The 21,115-nt window shown below is 37.2% G+C and overlaps 1 protein-coding gene across 3 annotated transcripts in view; it reads right to left on the reverse strand.

Annotated features, from left to right (window-relative positions):
* The window catches only part of rgs6 (regulator of G protein signaling 6), a 68,313-nt gene that overhangs the window by 43,784 nt on the left and 3,414 nt on the right, over window positions 1-21,115 (reverse strand). The gene's annotated exons all lie outside the window — the stretch shown is intronic.

The raw sequence follows: 21,115 nt of genomic DNA on the forward strand, positions 1-21,115 counted from the left end.
TCCCAATCAGAGAACTTTCCAGCTCATTAGCCACTAAGAACATTAGTGAAGCTTTAATTGGTTTCCAAAACTAATTGCAATTACACGTTTTACATAAATTTGACTTGCGCTCCCCCATCAACTTTTTTCCAAACCTGATGATCCACACAAAGCATTCTCACTGTCCACAGCATGACATACACCTATCATTCCACTATGATTATTATCACACTGACGATTTATGAAAGCTTATCATCTAACGTTTGAACCAATTAGAGACATCCTGGTGTGAATCAGTGACAAAAAGGTGACGTGACGTGTGTCCCAGAGTAACAAAGTAATCACTCTGCAGCCAGTCTGCCCCGTGGGTCCCAGTACTACTGCAGGAAAGGCTCAGTGAATCTATCTGCCTGGATTAACATGCTCAGATAAGGCTAGAGATGACAGGAAAGCCAATTAAAGCTTTAGCATCCCTTATGAAAACCTGATACCTATGCACTCAGTGGTTCAATGAATTGTGAAAAACAAAGTCAATATTATCCCATGAAACTACTGCAAGTTAAAGCTGGTGGTCAGAGCTGCATTTATTCAGCACAGAAGGTCATTATTTGTATAAACAGTAATGATATTTAGGATAGTTGAAATAAAAATGAAAATATTATATTCATATATATTTTAACATTCATATTTCAGTATATTTATTTTTATACAGTATAAGCATATTAGAATGACTTCTGAAATCTATCGTGACACTGATGACTGAAGTAACGGCTGCTGAAAATTCAGCTTAAATATATAATTAGTATCATAATATATACATTTATTAAAATAGAAAAAACTTATTTTAAAACAAAAATTTTTTTTTTAACAATACTGCTGTTTTTACTGTATTTGTGATCAAATAAATGCAGCCTTGAGCATAACAGACTTCTTTGAAAAACCTTAATTATTAAGCCTTATTCTTAATTTTTCCAAACTTCTGACACATTCTCTCTCTCAAACACACACATATATGTGTGTAATATAATAATGATAATTCTTATAATTATTATTCAAAACAAGAAACATTGCTCACCAGAATTTAAAGTACACAAAAATTATGCATAAATAAATTACATTGTACAAAATTGTACATATTGTGTGTCCTAAGATTGCAGTTGGATTTAAACACTGTTATTATGTTTAACAGAAAGGCTAAGGTAAGCAGAGACAAACATGATAACAGTGGAGGACGACTCATGCAGTTCATTTAAATCAGCAAATACTATTTTTTTGGTGCCCTAAAACATTACATCATGTTATCATAACTTAATTTTACAAATTGCATATTCAGAAGCGCTCTTCACTCCTCCACAGTTTGGCTGGCTCTACGCTAGGGCTGGGTATCGTTCAAAAATGTTCGATATCGATACCGATACCGATACCTTGAGTTCGATACCGGTTCCTGAACGATACTTTTTTTTCGATACCAATTTTATGAAAACAGTTTTAACAAGATTACATTATCTCAAAAAACTTTGGTTTTATTTTTTTCAGCTTGTTGACATGTATACAGACTCAAAGACTCATCTTCTGAGCCACTGCACAAAGGAACAAAATATAGCCAACACAATAAATCAGTACAAATAATTTGAATAAAGCTCAAATAGTTTTCAGTTTACACTAGTGCGTGCTCGTTTTAAAACGCATAGCTCAGACAGAATCATCATTTCTATTAATTTATTCTAGGTTGTTAAAGACTTCAAGAAATTTAACATCTTTAACCACTTATCCACGTATTTCATAAGTGGGTGTTTTATTTTCTTTCAACATATGTTTTATTGTTATTAAATTATGCGTTGTAGTATGTCTAATTATTTGAATGCATAAAAACTACTTAGTTTATTCAAATTTATTCTTAAAACAGCCTTATGAAATGTTTTATTTTTCCTCAGAAATTCTGTGTTCTGTATCTGGTTTTCAAATGAAGGCATAAAAAATTAAATTTCATTTTTCTTTTAAATTATTGAAAATAAAACTATTTATTTTGGCAAACAAAATGTTACTATTAAAATTAAAACATGGAAGAAATGTTGTGTGATCATTACTTAAAAAAAAATAAGAGTTTTAATCATTTTAATAGTAGCAGTATGTACACTCTGCTGAACAATATTAATTTATTTCTGCCGCAGTGTCTTCCAAGTTAATCCGAACTTTTATTTTGACGGGTTTCCTGGAATACCTTTACAGTTCTGTGTGTATATGATATGACGCACGTTTTACTCAAATCAAATGGTAAAATGCTCATGAAGTGAATCTCAGAGCAGTTCTGGAGCTGTTGTTCATGTGTTTATGTCCTCATTTAGTGAGACGACAGACGCTGAAATGACCGCGAGCGTCACGCGAGCTTCAGTCTGTGTGTAGTAAACAAACTGAGCGATATAGAGTGCGCTTTCGAAACGCTCTCGCGGATGTCAAACACTGATCAATCAGCACCGCGTCACTTCTAGTCAAACACACCTAGTGCTGCAGGCTTATTGGCTCACTGACGTTAATGAGATTAACCCCTTAGGTATCGAAATTTGGTACCGAACGACAAGACGTTTTTCGATACTCGGTGGTATCGAGGCAATTCGGTCGGTGCCTAAAAAGTATCGAACTCGATACCCAGCCCTACTCTACGCTGTAATCCATTCAAACAAAAATGAGCATTTAATATGACACAGCAATAACATATTTACCCCAGAGGTACTGCGACCGAAAAAAATACATTCAAATGTTGATACTGCCTAATGCAATACTGCTCATTTAAAGATTGATTGTGTTTCACTGTATAAACAACTACATTTTCTAGACATTTCTTCACCATTATTGTAGTATTTGGTGCAACTGATCATTTATAATGTTTTTTCAGTATGGTATACAGGCAGTACAAATCCTTGGGCATCTGCAGGGACCGAATATCTCTCCTAATGTATCGGTTTCAAAACAGACCAAATGTGGCCACATACAACATACTGATATTTGGGACAGTTGAATCAAAAATAAAAATTCTTCTATATAATGTATAATTATATTTATATAGAGTTCATATTTTTATTGATACAAACTAATTTCACCATGACCACTCCCTCTCCTAGGTCTTTAAAGAAGGCTAAATTTAATTTAGTGAAACATTTTACATCCTTATGGAAATATGATTATATTTTGTAATTGTCATTTAAATCTGAATAATTTTCTAATTGTTTGTCATAAAGCAACATCTCAGGAAAATGTTATGGGTTTTCAGATTCAAATATGACTTTCTGTTATGAAACAGGACATCATTTCATACATGTCCACTGTGGAGGACACCAGGACTAAAAGCATGCTTATTACACATTTTGGGAGACATAACAATTGAATAGGAAAATAAATTATATATCTATTTTGTTATGAAATATTAGATATTATGAAAATCTGGCCAATTATTACTCGCATTATGACAATTCTTTTTTTCAACATGCATTTTCACTTAGGGGTGTACTCACTTTTGTGGCCAGCGGTTTAGACATTAATGGCTGTGTGTTGAGTTATTTTGAGGGGACAGCAAATTTTCACTGTTATGCAAGCTGTACACTCACTACTTTACATTGTAGCAAAGTGTCATTTCTTCAGTGTTGTCACATGAAAAGATATAATAAAATATTTACAAAAATGTGAGGAGTGTAGTCACTTCTGTGAGATACTGATATACACACACACACACACACACACACACATACAGTATACATACACATTCATACATGTGAAATTCTTTTTAATTTATTAGTTACCTATTTTTTGTAATAGTTTTCAAAGCACTGTGCATCACTTTAATTTAAAGGTTTAAATTCTTTTTTCTCTTTGTTATGAATGTGTAAAGTACTCTAAATTGCTATCATGTATGAAGTGCTCTATATAAATATACATTTATTTCTTGCCTTAAGCGCAAGGCATTTTTTGCTGTTGCAGCACATACACGCGTGTTTTCACCCCAACGCTGTCCATCTGCTGTGCAGACGGGAATAAACTTCACCCAGTGTCAAACTCATGAATTTCATGTCAAGTTCAGAGCATGAAACAGCAGCATCCTCTGAATACTTGATTGCCTTCCATTTCCCATATCGGTACCAATGTCCTCTCTCACGAAGCATAATTTAGCGTAATTAAAAATCCATTAAAAAATAATGACCGCAAGGTGCAACACAGCAAAAGCACATCTTGGATGCAGCCAAACTGTCAGTGTTTTCACACCCTAGTTTCCTTGAGGCATCACAGAGACCACTGGTGATATATAGTCTAACACATGCAATGAAGGTTACCACAACAGGCATGTAATTGTTATAGTCAGTGTCAAAAAACAAGCCTCTTTACACCTGTTTTTCTCACATTCTTCAGCTTGTGGCAGGCTGGCTTTTTATACCGTCTGGCCTGTGTGCTTTGCACAACTGCATAGAGTTTTATAAGCAAGCATTTCATCTCAGTCACAAATACGGCTGTGACATTTCTCAGTATTCATAGCACATTCCCAGATCTTCTAAATTCACTCCAAAGATGCTTTTTCAACTCATTCCTTTATAAATATGACAAAAGAACGCACCAAAACAGGGAATTAGCATACTTGCATATTGCATTTCACACCAACTTAAAATAAGACAACTGGCTATTTCATTCAGCAAACTAGCAAGTTAGCTAAGAAATCACAATCTGCATTAAAGAAAAAGTTTGTCAGATGTACTCCGTTGAATTAAAGCGGCTATGTCATCAATAAACTAGTGTTTGGCTTTGACGGTTTTAATCAATGCAGTCTCAAAATAAACAGCTAACCCTGCTATTGCATGATGCATTGAGACATTGTGATGGCCTCACCCAGCTTGAGCATAAGGAAAAATCTTTTGAGGTGAAACTAAGTGTTCTCCTCTCAGTCATCCAATTTAATGGCTCTCTATGGGGTGAAGACTGCTAAAATCCCTGCCCTTCTGTTCTGGGTTCAGACAGACTCAGGCTCCCTAGGTCTCATTGATTTTACTCATTAAATCTGTATTTATCTGCAAAAAGCTGTATTTATCTGCAAAAAAAGGTGAACTTAACCCTTTCATGCACTGTGATCAGTTATTTAAAGGTCATGTTACGTTTAAATGGCGCAGTTGCAATATGAGGTAGACATTACTTTATAACATCATAAGCACATTTAATGTAACAATCACTATAAAAAAGAAAAAAAAAGACCTTATCAGGTAAAAATGATGGATAGATGGATAGATAGGTATAATTAGACAAAAAAAGAAAGGAAAAAAAAGAGATATTTAGATTTTAATGCATTTAATAGTACACCGTTTTTACATGAAAATATTTATGGAAGTAACCATGAGGAAGACAATGTCATTGTTCATAATTAGACTGAATTATCACAAATGAAAGCTGACAATGCAAAGGTGATTTCAAAACATCAGCATTTTACCTGCAGAGAAAGCACAGTCTGAAAGTGCTTTGTTTGATTACTGTCCTTTGTGTAGTACGCTATTATTTTTCCTTCAGATTTATGATAAAACCCCCCAGCACTTCTAACATCACATCATCTAAGGGTGACAGGCACAAGATAAAGTGTCTAATTGTTAATGCACTATGGCAACTTAATCGCCCTTTAAAATTTCAAAGTGTTATCGACAAATAAGTTACCCCTTTTGATGAGCACAGACTACAGTAAGAAAAAAAAAAATATGACAAGAAGCTCCGATTTGACAACGCAATATTACCGTAAGTCATTTCGCTGTGGTTATTAGAAACAGAGCAGAATTTCACAATGTCAGCAGGCCTTATCAAAGCAATTAATCACAGCCTTGAGTGAGTTACATGAAAAAGCATTCTTCTCACTCATCACCTCAGACTCACAAAACACTGTAATGTGATGGCGGAAACTCTCATCACCTCTAATAACAACCAGCTGACAATAAACCCCCAGTCAACGCTATAATCATCGGGACCAGTGGTTCAGGCCGGTTTCTCCACCTGTAAATACAGGACCAGCGCTTAAGCAGAGCACTTGTGGACGTGGTTTTAAACAAGGTGAGGTGCATTTGCTGCAGTCCTGTTTTGTGTTTCGGCTGGTGAAATGGTACAAGCACCCTCATTAGGGCTGACACACCGGCATCCTCCGAGGGCGCCCGGGAAAATTGACAGGCTCATTACCGCAAGTCTCCTTGAGTGTCGAAGTTTTGTTTAAGGAGAGATGACGGTTTTATTTACCCACAGCGCCTCCGCTTTACCTCCACTCTCAGACAGAGGAAAACACAGCTGATATGGGGATTTAGTGTTTGAAGGTAGGCATTGCACTAAGCTGCTGTTAATATGGAACACTAAAATTGTGACATAAGCCTTTTGGATTGTTTGTCAATCATCTATGCGCATGCTAATTGACTCGCATACAGGGAGCTGTGGACCCTCTTTCATTCATTGTATTCAAACCCTCATGAATCTGACACTGAATGCTTTCATCTCTTTAAGGAACTCATCCAGAGTGGTTGGAATGCTTTGCCCTTGATAAGTGAGCGATCTACTCTTCAAGAGAATCATTGTGATCGTTAGTAGTCTGCAATTCACATGAGAGAATGAAAGCTAAACAGACATCCCCGGAAGCTCGCTGGAATACGAACCACCTCTGGGTTAATCAGGCTCTGCATTCCCAGACGAGTTTCTGTAAGTCAGCTGGTAGTTCCCAACCAGGGATACAGATATCCCAGTGGGTACTTGAGCAGGTTCTAAGGGTTATTTGATAAATAAATAAATACATACAGTACATACATACATACATACATACATATGGCAGAAAGAGTAATTGTAGTATGCATGTTATTGTGAATTCACTCAACCATCTAGCATTAATCATTTGCTGATTGTAATGAAACAAGACTATATTGTTTGATTTTGGTCTATTAAATCTATAAAACAGAAAACATGCCTTCACTATCACAGACAGAAAAGCAAATAATAAAATATGCAATGTGGGTAAGTTTTATATGAATTTGTATTGGTAACACTCATGGCAGAATGTCTGAAATATTTCAAATTGCTACAAAACACATGAAAAAAGTAAATAAATGTTGAATGCATATTTGCAATTGTTTCCCCACAATTTATGTATTTGTATATGTAACGGGTTCTGCGCCCCTGTTGCAGAAATCCTTTGATGATGTTCTCATTAGCATTAAGTAAAATAGGTGAAGTACATGCTGAGAAAATGCATACTCTGACCATATATCTGTCAAATGAATACATGTAAATGTAAAATATATTTCCTCTCAAGATTAAGTGGATCATTAAAGAATAATTTAAAAACAGAAGGCTGGATGATTATGGCCTCCATCATCCTGTACAAACTAACAATCAGAGGCTTACTTCAACATTACAGAACACTCACATCTGACAGCAGAGAAAGAAAGCTGAGTCAGATCCGTAGGGGGATTTTGCTTTCTGTTGCTAAAGGCATTAGGATCATTATTCAACCGAGAGGAGACACACTTAAAAGACATAAGATGCATACAAAAATAATGTGTTTCTAGTGTTTTTGCAACAATGAATTAGTTGATTTTTCGATGCTCAATTTAGAATGCAGCCAGCATGGCGAATGTGCATTTAACAGATGTTATTGCAATTTATAGTCTAATCAAATTTAATTTGCTGTGCTAATTTTGGCTTAGGGCCAGGTAACATTTGTAAGTGCCTTAATATGAGAAAGATTAGGAAAGGGTCACTTGTCCTATTGATGTTGCAATTAGATTGTGGTATTTGATTGCATTTCAATTTGGTAAACAAATAGATCCTGTCTAATTGATGCATGGAAATGCAACTTGCTCTTTTATTGCATTTCAAGTAAATGCAATGAACATGAGGCTATATAGCGTTTCACTGGCAAAGGCTAGTACTCGGAGTCTGTGGATTTTGCATTCGTTTTAGCTTGAGGAGTGTTCTGCGAATTGCATAGTGTGAGGTGGTTCAAACAGCCAGTGAGTCATAAGGAGACTCAGTTCATTATTAGTGGAACAGTCGATTCTTAAGTCAGGAGATGCAGTATAGAAGCAGGAGCAGTTTTGTGACAAAAGCAAAAAAATTGGGACAAAAAGCAAGCTGTAGAGAACAGAGCTGTAAACTTACAATGCCGTGGATGAGGACAACTGTAAAGGTCACCAATGAAGGAAAAAAATTGTCCAGCATGACAAGCTAATAGTTAATGGATAGAGCCAGGAAGCCATATTTTCACAGTTATTTAGAGTCCCTTTAAAGGAATAGTTCAACTCAAAAATTAAAATTCTGTCATCATTTACAAATCTGTATGAGTTTCTTTCTAATGTTGGACATAAAAGAGGATATTTAGAAGAATGCTGGTAATTAAACAGTTGATGTTCCCCATTGACTTTCCTACTACAAAAGTCAATGGGCCCAACAACTGTTTGGTTCTTCAAAATATCTTCTTTTGTGTTCAACATAAGAAAGAAACGTATACAGGGTTGGAACGACATGAGGGTGAGTAAATGTTGACAGAATTGTCATTTCTGAGGTGAACTATTCCTTTAAGGCAAGTCAGTTCACTTGGTGGCCATTTTGGTAAAGCTCTAGCTATTGTCTATGCATATACACTCACCGGCCACTTTATTAGGTACACCGGTTCAATTACTTGGTAACACAAATTGCTAATCAGCCAATCACATGGCAGCAACTCAATGCATTTAGGCATCTAGATGTGGTGAAGACGACTTGAAGTTCAAACGGAGCATCAGAATGGAGAAGAAAGGGGATTTAAGTGACTTTGAATGTGGAATGGTTGTTTGTACCAGATGGACTAGTCTGAGTATTTCAAAAACTGCTGATCTACTGGGATTTTCACGCACAACCATCTCTAGGGTTTACAGAGAATGGTCCGAAAAAGAAAATATCCATTGAGCGGCAGTTGTGTGGACGGAAATGCCTTGTTGATGTCAGAGGTCAGAGGAGAATGGGCAGACTGGTTAGAGATGATAGAAAGGCAACAGTAACTCAAATAACCACTCGTTACAACCAAGGTATGCAGAATACCATCTCTGAACACACAACACGTCGAACCCTGGAGCAGATGGGCTACAGCAGCAGAAGACCACACCGGGTGCCGCTCCTGTCAGCTAAGAACAGGAAACGGAGACTACGATTCACACAGGCTCACCAAAATTGGACAATAGAAGATTGGAAAAACGCTGCCTGGTCTGATGAGTCTCGATTTAATACACCATGTCACAAAGCTCAAATCATCTCAGACTGGATTCTTGAACATGACAATGAGTTCACTTTACTCAAATGGCCTCTACCGTCACCAGATCTCAATCCAATAGAGCACCTTTGGGATGTGGTGGAACGGGAGATTCGCATCATGGATGTGCAGCCGACAAATCTGCAGCAACTGCGTGATGCTATCATGTCAATATGGACCGAAATCTCAGAGGAATGTTTCCAACACCTTGTTGAATCTATGCCACGAAGAATTAAGGCAGTTCTGAAGGCAAATGCGGGTCCAACCCGGTACTAGCAAGGTGTCCCTAATAAAGTGGCCAGTGAGTGTACATGATAAATACATATATCATAGTGAAATGCATGCACATTTCTAGATCAGCAGTTCTTAACCTTTTTACCTTTTTTACCTTTACCTCTTAACCTTTGTTCACACAATATTCAAAAGTCCCCCAGATTGAATTATTTTACCAACTGTTAACTAATTAACAGGAACTGGGAATGTTGATTTATTAAATGAAATAACCATGACATAACATTTTAATTTTGCTTTATTTATTTTCATTAAACAAAATACCAAAAAGGCAATTGTAGATGCCATTTTAATCATTACAATTTATTCTTATACAAGTAGCCTATCTCCATTATACAGTTGCAGTGAATATCTAACTAAGAGTAGTGAAACAAACTAACCTTTTCAGTAGCTTATTTTATGTATTCAGTGTAAATTTATTGGTTGAAATTTCAGATTAGTTTATTCATTGAAGAACTCTCGCTGTTCTTGTGCCAGAAAAATAGATCTGTATTTAAATGATAAAATCAATCATCATTAGTCATATGTTTAAAAATGTAATGACTCCAAGAAGGGGCATGATGATGGGATAGATTGTAGCTTGGTAAAGTTTTCCCCCAACACTGACATATGCATTAGCAATCATCTTTAGTTTAGGTTTGAGAGTGTGTCTAAAAATTGTACCCGTGCAGCAAAAAGAAAAAAAAAACTCCCAGAAGAGATAAGCACCACAGCAGCAGCAACCATGTGTAAAGCATAAAGCTGTGTGCGAGTTGGTGTGCGCGCGCTCGCGAGAGAGAGAGAGAGAGAGAGAGAGAGAGAGAGAGAGGATGTGGAGTGTAGGAGAGCGACAGCAAGACACGAAGGAGAAAGACAGAAAAAGAATGTTTGTGCATCAGTGTGACAAAAATTGAGAGCAATGGAAGGAGAGAGAATTTGTGAACGCCTGTGCGTAGGAGAAAGTAAAAAGACAGAAGAGAGGAATAGAGGAAGATGGAGTGGACAGCTGAAAGAAAATTTTGCAGAAAGAGTGAAAATGTGAACAGGCTTGTCATTTATTTCAGTATGATGGGCTAATGAACAGTGGGTGTCATTCGAGACGGATTGTACCGTGTCCAGGTCTTAATAGAGCCCACAGACGGAGAAGAGGGTGAGATCTATAAAATCTATACTTATCTCTTGTGGGCAGAGCATCTGCTCAATCTTGCTTTGGGTTTTTTCTTTTAAAAGGCGCATGGGCATATGCCTTGCATTCACACTGAAAACTGGAAGCATATGGACGTGGTGCAGACAGACCTCATGTGATTTGATGTCCCCAGTCCAGAACAGAAGCTCAGCCTGGGCTTGCCCCACTTTGTTGACATGTAGCTAAAGCAATATAAAGGTGTCAAGCACACAAATATACTCAAGTTTGATATATTACAGATTATATTTTTATTAGGCCTGGCGAAGATTAAAGTGTGCAATAAAAGTAAGCAATATGATTAACACAATTAACTTATCTGTAAATGCTGTTATGGAACAGTTGTTGCTCCAAACATGGATGACTTACTTTCTTCTGTCAAACACAAAATATATTTTGAAAAATGTTGGTAACCAATCAATTAACTTCCATTGTGTGGACAAAAAAAAAAAAAGAACTGTTGTTCTGCAGAATGAAAAAGTTTCGAATGACATGTGAGTAAATTATGACAATTTTAATTGATTAATTTTTTTGACTTGATTGTGTTTATGGGGTGCAGTGTAACGTGTTGATGCTTAATTATTTTTTTTTAAACGCATTTTTCACATAATTTACCTTTATTCCACACCGCTTTGTACCTTTTCCTATAAACGCGTCGATCATTTCCTGCTTTTATGAAGCTCCTCCCTCAGAAATACGCAATGGGCTCTGATTGGTGAGAGAGAGAGAGAGAGAGAGAGAGAGAGAGAGAGAGAGAGAGAGAGAGAGAGAGAGAGAGAGAGAGAGAGAGAGAGAGAGAGAGAGAGAGAGAGAGAGAGAGAGATGCAGAGCAGGGCGACGCGAGGAACAGGATTGAGAACCTTATCTTGAATCTTATTTCTGTTCCTCACATTTGCAACGTCATTTACATGTATTAATTTAATGGACACTTTTACCTCATGTCGTTCCAAACCTGTTTGAATTTTGTTATTCTCTGGAACAATCCCCATACAATGTATGTCCAGAGTGAATGGGGTACAGTGTTATTTTGGACCCCACTGACTTTCATTATTCTACAAAAACAGTTGCGACGTTCTTAATAATAATAAAAAAAAATAATTTGGTCCCAACATAACAAAAGAAAGTCATACAGGTTTGGAAAAACAAATGTGAATAAATGACGACAGATTTTTTTGTCGGGTGAACTATTAATGCGAATACCAGCAGATGACATTATCAGTGGCAAATATATCCTAACAACTTATTTTTTCAGACAAGTTTATAAAAAAAAAAAAAAAAAACATTCACTGCATCCGTTTCAATGACAGGCCGGTACGTTCATGTCACAAAACAAATGAACACACTGCAAAAGGACTCTGCAAAAGCATCTTAATGAGCTCTTAAACTGTCCCACAGCTGTCTTCATCAACCATTCATGCACACACACGCTCAAATTTACAGAGATGCGCCCTTCAATGCCAGCCTCTAATCCTGACATCCCACACTTCAATTATTTATCCATCACCCAGCCCAGCTTTCTGGCACTTTCTCTGTGATTACGGCACTTGTCTCTGTGGCGTGACTATGCGAGACAGTGCAGTACAGCGGTGCTTTGCCCGTGTTGAACCAAACTGGATTAAATGCACCGTTACACTGGGAGCTCAAATAGGCTTGATTTCAGAAGCCACCTCGGAAGCATACATGAGAATAAAACTAATGTAAACTGAGGTTACTGCCTTTTCCTGTATTAAACAGGAAAGTCGGAGGTGAAGGTAGGAAGCTGGCATACAGAATGCCAATGAGGTGCAGGCTATGACTTTGTGTAGACGGTTAAAATGCCAAGGGTTTCATTACCGCTATGCTAATCCTTCAATGCTATATTGAGCTAAATGCTGTTCAGATAGCCTAGCCTTTAGTAAACACACATCAAATGTCACTATCAGTGCTCTTCACCTAAATTCCCCTTTCCTGCTCCCTATCTCACCTTTTCTTCCATATTTGAAAGAAACAGCAGCCCACTGGGACTCGATTACAGCTCACCAATTCAAACAGTAACCAGCCTTATCGGTGTCTGCCAGTTGAAACACTTAAAAGGGAGTGTGATGACAGGAGACACAGTCATAATCAAGGGTACTGCATTCTGGATCACTGAGGCTTTGAGTCTCTGTTAGATAAGATGAACATTTCGCTCGCGGCCAATACATTGACTGCAGCACCTCATCAATCCATCTACATGAATTATGAGAACAAATATTCTCTGCGTCAACCAGCCACAACAAAAAAAAGACCTAACATTCCTCACTGAGGTTACAGGACGGAGTATCACAGGCCTAAATTTAGAGTTGTTCCCTAAAGCATCATCCACAAGAACTTAGAGCAGAGGTCATCGAACTTATGACATCAAGTGCCATTTAAAAAAAACTGTGCCATATCATCCCCTGAAAAAAAAAATGCTGGATGTTGTGTTTCATGCATCACAGCATGCATCACAATATGAATAAATCATGTAAATTACTGCTTCATTGTTTACCGTTCTCTGCATTATTTGCACTGGTAACTTGGAGTGAATCTTAATGATGGATTGCTCACCGTAGCATCTCCTCATTTATATAATGTACTTTTCTAAGAGCAAACAGAAAAATAAAATAGACTGAACTACATCACCATCATGTGGGACCCACTGGTTTACTTGCACGGCAGTTTATTGTGCAGCGGGTTTGCAAGTGTGGCCTCCATACTGCTCGTAAATCTATGTGAGAATCAGGATGGATTACTGTAGTATTTTAGCATGTGAGGTAATCTGGCATTGCTAAAATAAACAGATTTAATATTAATCTTTCGCACTCTTAAACCAGTGGCATTACCCCATATGTGCCTAAGGATAATGATGCCTGACCTACTGAGAAGAACTGAGAGAGGAAAGGATTGAGGGACTTTTGCTTATGCATAAAAATCCTCCAAACAAGACCATATGGAAAGGTTGAGCAGAGAAAGAACTAGAGCTAGTAAAAGAAAAGGAAAAAGAGAGAGAGAAGAAGCGTAATCTAGAGAGAAAGGTTTTGCAGTGTCCATTACTGGAGCTCAATCCCTTAGGACAGTGGCTTCCTGCTGGTGTCTTTACCCAGACAAGCACTGCTGCTCCTCAAAATTCACATTTATTAATCATGGTCTCATGAATGGCACCTGCTGGGTCTTTTGACCTGACCCAACCAACCCCTTCAGCCTCATGAAGGTACTCAATTACAACAATCAATAACAAGGAATCCTCTTTATTTGGCAATAACACAGTTTAGTCATGTGACAGTATATTCTATGAAAAAAAGCATAAGGACAGTTCTAGAAGAACTTTTGACATGGCTTGCACCAGACACTTTTTATACTACATCACACATTCGGCTTCTGTACAACAATACGTTTTATGATGTTCTCCATAAACACAGCGAGACATTAAAAAAAACTTGTATATACTCAGATTAAAAGGGTCATGAACTGAGAAATAAAAATTTCCTTGATCTTTTGATAATATAAGCGGTCATTGTGCTATAAAAACATTCTGTAAGTTTCAGAACTCAGAATTTTCTTGTTAGTCTAAAAACATCTTATGATTAAACCAGTCCACCAAAACGGCGCCTCTGCAGAAGATCATCAACGCCTGCTTCTACATCACTGCCTGTTTAGCCCCGGCCACCGATTCGCACACATGTAAATAAAGAGAGAGCCAGGTCTACCAAGAAACCAAACAATAAACTTTATTTGATGAACTTTGACATCAATGTGCCGATTACATTGGATCCGATGTTGCCCCACACAAGTGCGAGTAACTTTTCATTACATGATCACTATTGCTTTGTCTGTTATTACAGATCATTTGATATGTACTCTGTATTATGCGTTTTGAACTTAAATCACAGCAGCATCCATCCATGAAGGATCTAGGCTGATAAACATACACAACTATTAGCCAATCATAGCAGTGGGCGTTTACTTAAAAATAACAAATACTTAAAAATAGCCTATTACTTCTAAATTATGATTGTTTTTTTTTTTTTTTCAAAATCTTGAATATTGTCCACACATTATAAGTGGACCTCATAGAATAGTACAAAATAAAAAAGGCAGTTCATGACCCCTTTAAAGTTGGACTCAAGTCACATCCAAGTCTTTGGGTTGTCCCCTTTTTTTACTTGGGGCTCGAAGCATGTGCCTAGCAGCCACTCTGAACAACTTGGTGACCACCTAACAACACTAACAACTAATAAGAATAACATTTCTTAACAGTTTATGTTACTGTGAATTTTTCAAAATGACTCCGCACATACCAACTCTACTCAAATATCTGCTGAGATGTGCTGTTTGGAGAGATTGATTGTGTAACCTTTGAGAAAATGTGTGTGTGGGCTAGCTTTTTAGACAATAAACAATTAGTAAACAATCTAATGACGAACCAGGTGCTCTTTTGAGAATGTGCATTGTAAGTACAGGTGTATCTTTCTATTGTTCCAAAGAGCCTTCGATACAAATCTTTACACCTAATGCGTGAGGCCTGGCTCATAACAGATTCACAAGAAGTGGTCTGTGCGCACCCATAGTATGAATAGGTCTTCATGCCATTTTCATAGAATGGCTGCCTTTGAAATGGCCGCCTTCATTATGCTCGTGAAATAACACCTTGGAAAGTAGGGCTCTGGATCTTTTTAACTGCAAATGATGTGATTGTTTCAGCATACAATAACCTGCATACAGCCATATGCTAATGTAGCCCAATAGCGGTTTGTTCAGAAAAAAAAAAAACTGCATACTGCAACAATATTAGCATCTGTTCTTCTTATTCTGAGCCTAAACACAACAACAATTGAGGTTGCTCATACTAATCTCAATGTGATTTTAAAGGGATAATCAAAAATTACAATTCTGTCATTGTTTACTCACCCTTATGCCTTTCCAAACTTGTATGCATTTCTTTCTTCAGCAGAACACAAAAAAAAAACAATGTTTTGAAGAATTTTGGTAGATAAATGATCTCGGTTCCCATGTACTTCAACTGTATTTTTGTCAAAATAATGGAAGTCTATGGGAGCCAAAACTGTTTGGTTGCCAACATTCTTCCAAATATTTTAAGTTTCACAGAACAAAGCAAATACAGACTTGGAATGACATGAGGGTGAGTAAATAATGACAGAATTTTCAGTTTTGGGTAAACTATCCCTTTATTTTTAGTCGCTATTAGATCAAAGAGGTCGCTGTCTTTTAGATTTACTATGAAATTCATATGAGAAATTAAAAAGTAATGCAACTTGTCTATACCAGCTGATCTGCATAAATTGAAAAACAGATTTAGGATGCCTGCTCCCCCCTTCTGCTCCACACACCCCCCTACCCCCCTTCCCTCCTGAATGTCCTTCATATTGGAGCGTTCCGCTGGGATACATCATCATGTCGTGACAGCACTTCAAGGCCCCAGCAGATCAATAAGTAAATGACTCTTTTTGTGTGCAAACAAATAATCAAAGTGTGAGAAAAACATTGCCAGAGCTGCAGTGACCCTGATATATAGCCATCATGGGGATGGAGGCAGGAGCTAACATGCCCAAATAATACGGATGAAACATGAGGCCTTCCTCTGACCTCAAATGAAACTGTATAATTGCTCACTCGAGAGATTAATCCAGTTCATCGACCCCCTTGAATGCTCCTCAAATAGTATAGGTGAACGGATCCAAATCCCTGCCACATCCCCAAAGCCCTAACAACAAATTCTGTACAAATTCAGCATTTGCTGAAGTCCCAAAAGCCAGGTAGGAGCCTTTAGCTGGAGGCAGCATCTGAGGACAAAGAGGAAAACATGAATTGATTGTGTAAAGCACCAACCAAAATGTGCAGACTTGGCATTTTATATTATGTACAGAGGTGAAATGCTGTACATTTGAAGGATGGCGAGCTCCGTTATCTGTCATAAACTAATTGGTTAAATGTAGAAAATAACACAAATAAGAAATCCGCCCAAAGAAATACTTGCCCGAATAAGTTCAACAGAGCTTGAAAGTAATAATTAACCGAGCTGCCAGAATTCACGCAAACACTCAAGGATAAACCAGTCCTTTCTGTCTGCCTGTGTGAAGTGGTAATGAGGAGCACATCAAGCTACTGTACTGCTGTTTTATAATAAGTCGTCTCACTTCATCTTTCTATCTAGCACCAGAATGCTCTTCTTCAGCATCTCCCCATCCTCAGTTTTATCATTACCCTCACTTCATTTTCATGCCAAATAAAATATGGAGAGAGACATTTGTCACTACGGTTGTTTCTCTTCGAGGGGCCCTGTGCCAAAAATGGCCACTGTAGCGCAGACTATGGATGACAGTAATTAATTACAGCTGAATATGGTATGATAATAGGCTCCACTGATATAATTAGCTTCAAGAGCCTCCAAAGTATATTTCTGCCCACCTGGTTCATCTTTTATACCTGTAATTAAAAAAAGATCATTTGGGAAAGATTTGCTTTGTTGCCTCTTGATTAGATCTAGCAAAGTTCAGCATGTTTTTGTCATGGTCTCTCAACACAGTCACAGAAAACCACATGGAAATTTGAAATGGTGGTCATCTAATTTGCTGACACAAAGGTTACAGGTTTAATCCAAAAGAGGAATGACCCAGAAAATTGAGTTGCTGAAATCCCAACACTGTTGTGTGACCACTGGGCTCTTAAACAGGACACTAAACTCCAGATTGCTCCAGGGACGGTCTCTTGTACAACCCAATTAGCGTAACTCTGAATAATACAAGTGGCTGCTAAATGGAAAATAATTTACTTTTATTCACAAATAACAGTCATATTCATCATAATGCGTCTTTTAAATTGTAAAATTGGCCTATTAATGTTCCTTTTTGCTTGTATAATATAATGTAATATAGCTATCATATTTTAAGTTAGGGTTAGTTAAGCTATAAGTGAACAGTGGTATATGATAGTGACATCAAAATGCACTGTGATATTCTCTCAGTTCAGACAGTTCCCTTAAAACAAAATGAACAAAGCTTTAGCAGTTCCCTAGTCAGCTAGGTTTTCCAGAGATCGGCCGGGAAAATTGCCTGAGTTTTTCTTAGCTGTAAACATGAAAGTGAGACATAAATCTTGTGTAAAATATCTGTCGGTTATCTTCTGCTAGAAAATTCCACTTGATACAAATTCCCCAGCATGCCAGACACCAATACTCTCTGGGTAATTTATCCATTCGCTGTTGGCTATGTGTTCTGGTTCTGATATAGTGAGCCTATGGCTTGAGTGAGAAATCTCTACTGTCAGCAGCAAGCTGAAATCAACAAACCATTGAATAGATAAGCCTGTTTCAAAATTACAAAATGGTTGTAAAACCAGCGAGCATACAAAGAAAGGTTAAAAGGTGCATGACCTGTTCAATCATAAAATGACAATGAGAAGAGAATCTGACAGTGATTGAAAGGGCATCTGAGGTCAGCACAGAGCTGGTGACACTTGAGATGTGACAGGAGAAATAAACGTCCCTCTACCCAATTTCAGCTGGCCATATTCTATTCCACTGTACAGAACTGCTAAAAGGATCTCGGTCTTCCTCATTTAATATAGATCACATCCAACCTTACCCAGCTTTATTCGATTAAAATTATTTGATCCAAAATACAGTACATTTTGTTGAATTTAAAGTTTGTTGAAATAAAGTTGAATTTTCTGTCATTACACCAGTCTTCAGCATCACAAAATTATTTTTTGATTCTAATATGATGATTTGATGCATAAAGTTCAAAAGTACAGTATTTATTAAATTTTTTGTTACTACTTAAATCTTAATTAAATCTTACAACTTTTGATCAATTTAATGCATCCTTGCTGAATAAAAGCACTAATTTATTTCAAAGCTTTTGCTGATTCCAAACCTCTGAACATCAGTATTTATATTTCATTTTATAAATTAGATATATATTTGAGTATCTTAGCAACAAATCTCACAGGAACTTTAAATGTGCTGACAGTTCAGCTTGCACATTCCAGAGATGGAAGAATAGCATGGGAAAAGATACATTACTGACTTATTGATGACTTTCACCTGGGCTTATGCTGGAAAAATAGCTTCCCATTCTAATTGCTGTTTTGGGGGAAACTGGCAGATAAGTTTCTGCAGAGGCAGACAAACAAATCCACATATCTCGCTAGATAAAACGGCACTGGTCATAAGAAACAAGATCCAAAGGATGTTACGTTTATATAATACAATAAAGCCTTGAAGGTTGCCAGGGAAGTCAAATGCACAGAACCACTCTAAAAATACTCCGTTGCCCCAACAGAATTGTTGATAAGCGTGTCAGATTCTCACTTAGTTCTGTACATATTTGAAAGGGTCAGTGGATGTCAGGGAAACAGATTAACCTTGAGGCATTTTGTCTCATTATATTTCCTCAGAAACAAATAATAGCCTTCATACAGTCGATAAGGTAGATTTCAAAGCATTTTCTCTGCCAAGAATCAGAATAAAAGTAGTACAAGACAACCTACAGGTTGTGACCATACATCTATTATTCCCATGCAGGGGGAAGAATGTCTTTTTAAAGCCGTAAGAACACAGAATGTGTTCACGCACCATAACAGAACACACCGAGCTTGCTGTCAGCTGGAGAAAAGCTGACTGAGTTGCATATGGGGAAGAAAAAGGTCTCCACAAGCCATTGAATACTCTCTTCCATAGTCTCACCCTCGTTCTCTGCATCTCTCGCACATGGTAATGATGTTCACCCCGTGGGGCTTTGCATGCTCTGTTAATGGGTAAATTCATCAAAGTCAGTCCTGTTTCACTGCGCATCCAGGTTAATTGTGTCTGTTTACACATGCACATGATATCCCTTCTTGTTTCTCCTCCCAAAGCAGAGCAAAACTGAGATGAAGTGTGTACCAAGACACAACATCCACTGCAACAGTGTACAATAGAGCAGTCAGCCATCACTGTGCACTCTTAAAAATAAAAGGATTTTTTAAAGCAATGCCATAGAAGTACCAATATGGGTTCCACAAAGAACCTTTAAGTGCATGCACACACAGTTCTTAAAAGACCCATTTTGAAGAACATTTTAATAATCTAAAGAACTTTTTCTGAAATTAAAAAGTTCTTGGGATGTTAAAGGTTATTCGTGGAACAACAGATGCCAATAAAGAACCTTTATTTTTAAGAGTGTAAGTCACTGTGGACTCATTTTTCCAGGAGAGACTGTCTGTTTCTACACAGAAGAATGGCACTCGCTGTGAACTCATGCCCTAGGGACACTGGGCATTTCTTCCATGTGCCTAGAGCATATTGTGAGCCATCTGGTGCCCATCTCATATCCCTGTGAGGTAGCAAGCGACTAAAGAAACAGCAAGCTATCAATCAAAGATCCAATGAAATCCTATCATTGAAGGTCAGTGTTCTCCATCCTATACAAGTTTCACACAATCCTAAAATTATTGACAGCTGTATTCGATGGACTTTCTCTTCATATCTTCTCTCAGTGCAAAAAGGTTTTCCTGTATGTCGAAAATATTCTAATACAAGTCTTGACTCTTGCAAAGGTACTAAGATTGGGAACGCACTGTACAATGTGTCTTATTCATGATCTCACCACAAGACTTCACCGTTCAAATCTAGACATTTTTCTTTTGTGTCAACCACACCCACATCTTAAGAGCCCCAAATGTCATAACAGGAAGTACTAAGATCCACTGATGTACATTAAAGCACTATACAGCCTGAAATTTTTTTTAAGCTGTTGATACTTGTGTTTTTATTAACAAAAACATCCAAACTTGGTCTAATAATATTAATCAACATAATAACTGTAGTGCCATTTATGAAATATTTACAGAACACTGCAAAAATTGTCTTTTTACCAAGTTTTTTGTGACTTGTACCAAAAACACAACAAATTTAGAAGCAACACTACATAAGATATTAAGACTTTCATAGATTGCATCTTGAAGTAAAGTGAATGTTATCTTAATGCTTTGGCAGATGTTTTCACTTGTTTTTAACTTGCTTATACTTAAAATAAGTGTAATCAGAAAAATACACTCATATTGAAGACGCATTCTCTGAAAACAAGACTTAATATCTTATACCTGCAGCTCTTTCAAAAGTAAATTTGCTTTGTTTCACAGAGTTTCATATATTTTAATTGGAAAACAAATCAAAAGGATTGTAGTATCAGTGGTGTACTTAGTGGCATGGACTTTTCACAATTAACATTTTATCAAGATACTCAGCAAAGGGTCCCCAAAGAGTGATTAGTATAAAAATTGTTTGCGTCTTATTGGCTTAATCTAAAGGTGCACTCTCCAACACAATGCTTCTCTAGCAATTTGGCAACTGACTCCAATCTTGCTGCAGTTGGGCTCAAAATCTTTGCGCCAGCTTGAGCTGATTA

Source organism: Barbus barbus (genome assembly GCF_936440315.1).
Source record: "Barbus barbus genome assembly, chromosome: 14".
Taxonomy (NCBI): Eukaryota; Metazoa; Chordata; class Actinopteri; order Cypriniformes; family Cyprinidae; genus Barbus; species Barbus barbus.